Source organism: Bos mutus, chromosome 2, assembly GCF_027580195.1.
Source record: "Bos mutus isolate GX-2022 chromosome 2, NWIPB_WYAK_1.1, whole genome shotgun sequence".
NCBI lineage: Eukaryota > Metazoa > Chordata > Mammalia > Artiodactyla > Bovidae > Bos > Bos mutus.
This window is the reverse complement of record NC_091618.1, coordinates 133,677,543-133,680,466: the sequence shown is the minus strand read 5'-3', so window position 1 is coordinate 133,680,466 and position 2,924 is coordinate 133,677,543. Positions and strand designations below refer to the sequence as shown.

Genomic DNA, 2,924 nt, shown 5'->3' with positions numbered 1-2,924 from the left:
TACTCTTTATTCTCCTTCCATGTGGACAGCTCATCCCTGCCACCCTCCATCTAGTGCTGGCTGCCCTCCTGTGCTAACCTCCAGGCCAGCTCTTGTGTCTTGCTCTGTACCATGCCCTTGAAGGCTGCAGAAGAGGAGGGTGCTAGGGAACCTGGGGCTGAGAGTGAAGAGCCTGAAGTCATGACCACTGATGAGAATTACGAGTTGGGCCCTTTACAGACCATCACGTGCTGCCAACTGGTGAAGGCTGTGAACTTGGATGACAGAACTGGTTGGCTGTGAATAGTGGCACAGCATGGTTAAGGCTTACTGGTGCCACAAGATACGGATTCCTTTATTCTTGGGGCCATTAGGAGGCACCACAGGTGCCAGGGGCACCCAGGACTCTGCTTCAGATCTTGAAAAGCTCCCTCAGTTTATGAAATAGGCTGTCAGTAACTATTACCATTCAATGAAACAAGCTGCCAGCCACCGCTTTGTCTAATGTCCTCCTCAGTGTGAGAAATCCTCTTAGGCTCCTTGATATGCATCCTTCCCCTGTGGCTGACAGCACACAGTTCCTTGTGGGGCAAAATACTTTTGTTCCCAAGAAATAAATTCACACTTGAGCTCACAAGTTTCTCCTTACATCCTTTTCATTAATCTTCATTTCTCTGGAAACAGCACAAATAATACACAATATTTCTTATAAAAGTTTCAAATATGCAAAAGATTATGTCTCAGAAAGAAGCATATTTTTATAACTTTTATGGAATCTGTATAGGTACATATTTAAAATGTCAAACTGATATAGATCACAAAAGGAAAAATAAAGATCTCCTGTCTACTCATAACAGGAAGTCTCTGTCCCCACTGTCCACAGTTTCTTCCAGAAAAACACCTTTCACATACTTGTGCTTTTTAAAAAAAGCACATTATTATTATTCATGCAGCCCTAGAGGGGCAAATAAGGGGAGGGAGGATCCACCAGAATAAGAAAAGATATAGCAAGCATGGGAGCAGAGGAACCAGAGCAGGCAGGAGGCCCTAGTAGGGATGCTCTGGAGGACTCACCTCTCCACCTCTAGCACAGGCACTGCTCTGACAGACAAGGTGAAACAGCACCCCCTCTCAGCTGGGAGGGCAAGAAGCAGCCCCTGGGGCCAAAGACAGCCTAGCTTCTAGGTCCCAGCTCCTAGGTGTGCCTGGAGGCCACCAGTTCAGCCTTTGTCCCCAGCCAGTGCAGGGTGGCCAACTGCAGGCAGAGCTCAGGAAGCTGGCAGAGGGTCCCTACCACTTCTACTGGGCCCAAGGAGACAGGAGGATGAGGGAGAGGAACGCAAGTCTGAAACCTCCCTCTGTCCCCACCTGGGGTGGTTCTGGGGGAGGAGCAGTAGCTGCCTTCTGGCCCCAGGCCCTCGCAGACCCACAGCAACCAATAAGGTACAATCACTGGGACCAGTCACAGTCACTGGAGGTGGAGATCGTTTGTTTCTTAAAAAAAAAAAGACAAAAATGTTGCAGTCTCCTACAAGCACAAAGTTTTATGTTTCAAGATGTTAAGAAGAATAATCTGTCCTGGCCCAGGACATAAGAAGCAAGCCTGACCAGGCACATGTGGCCTGGGGGTAGGTCCACTGCTGCTTTGTGGCCCAGCGAGCAAGCACAACACCCACCTCCTGCATCTAATGCCCACCCCGACCCAGCTCCGCTCTGCTACTGCCACCTCTGCCACTCTGGGACGTTAACTCCAGGATGCCTTCACAGAGACATGCAGGCGTCTGAGGGGTAAGGCCATGAGATACAGCCAGATAGTTTAAACATTCTTGAGGAACTCCTCCACCACAAAGCACTCACGGGCATTGACCAACGGCTTCATCTCATTGATCTCCTTGTCAATTTCTTCCATGAAGGGGATCACAAAGTCCACAAACTTGTGTTTATACGTCTGCTCTGTGTGGAAGTTGGTGAACAGAAAGCTGATGTCATCCCCTCCACTGGTTTCCTTCAGAGGATAAAGAAGCTCTCTGCTTGCATCATGATGAGGTGCATGAACTTGTGACCTAGAATCGACTCTGTTTTATCAGCCTGTTTTGCAGCAATGCTGACCCTGACAAAGTTGATGGAGCATTTCATCAGAATCTTTTCCTTCTCAGTCCTGCTGATGGTCATGGGTTGTAGAATGAGCTCTTTCTGAATGAATGAGTCAGAATACTTCTGACTTCCACTTCCGGCCTGTTGTGTTGTTCCACTATCTGGGAGGAGAAATCCTCCAAGCAGAGGGCAGCCTGCAGCATGGTCTGCTCCACACTCAGGTAGGACTGGAGAGTGGCAGTCATCATGGACACTGGCTGGGCAGGAAAGCAGAAGTGCGGAAGTGGCCAGCCCAGCAATGCCGAACTTGTCTCACTTGTGCTTTTTTTTTAAGTTTATTTTTTGATTGGAGGAAAATTGCTTTACAATGTTATGTCAGTTTCTGCCATATAACAATGCGAATCAACCACAATTATATGTATATTCTACCATTCTTGGGTCTCCCTCTCTTCCTTCCATCCCTCCCCTCTAGATCATCACAGAGCTCCAGGCTGGGCTCCCTGTGTTATATAGCTACTTCTCATCACTATTTTCCACATTTTAGTGTGTATATGTAGATACTACTTTCTCCATTCGTACCACTTTCTCTTTCCCCCACTGTGTCCACAAGTCTGTTTTCTACATCTGCTTCCTTACCTGAAAATAGGTTCATCAATACTTTTTTCTAGATTCCATATACATACATTAATATACAATATTTGTTTTTCTCTTTCTGAATTACTTCACTCTGTATAACCTGCTCTAGGTTCATCCACCTCACTGCTGCTTCTGCTGCTAAGTCGCTTCAGTCGTGTCTGATTCTGAGCAACCCCATAGATGGCAGCCCAACAGGCTCCCCATCCCTGGGATTC

The 2,924-nt window shown here is 47.4% G+C and overlaps 1 pseudogene; it reads right to left on the bottom strand.

The window, feature by feature from the left end:
- Window positions 1-1,795: 1,795 nt before the first annotated feature.
- On the bottom strand, window positions 1,796-2,318 carry LOC102272534 (actin-related protein 2/3 complex subunit 4 pseudogene; annotated as a pseudogene).
- Between the last annotated feature and the right edge of the window lie 606 nt (window positions 2,319-2,924).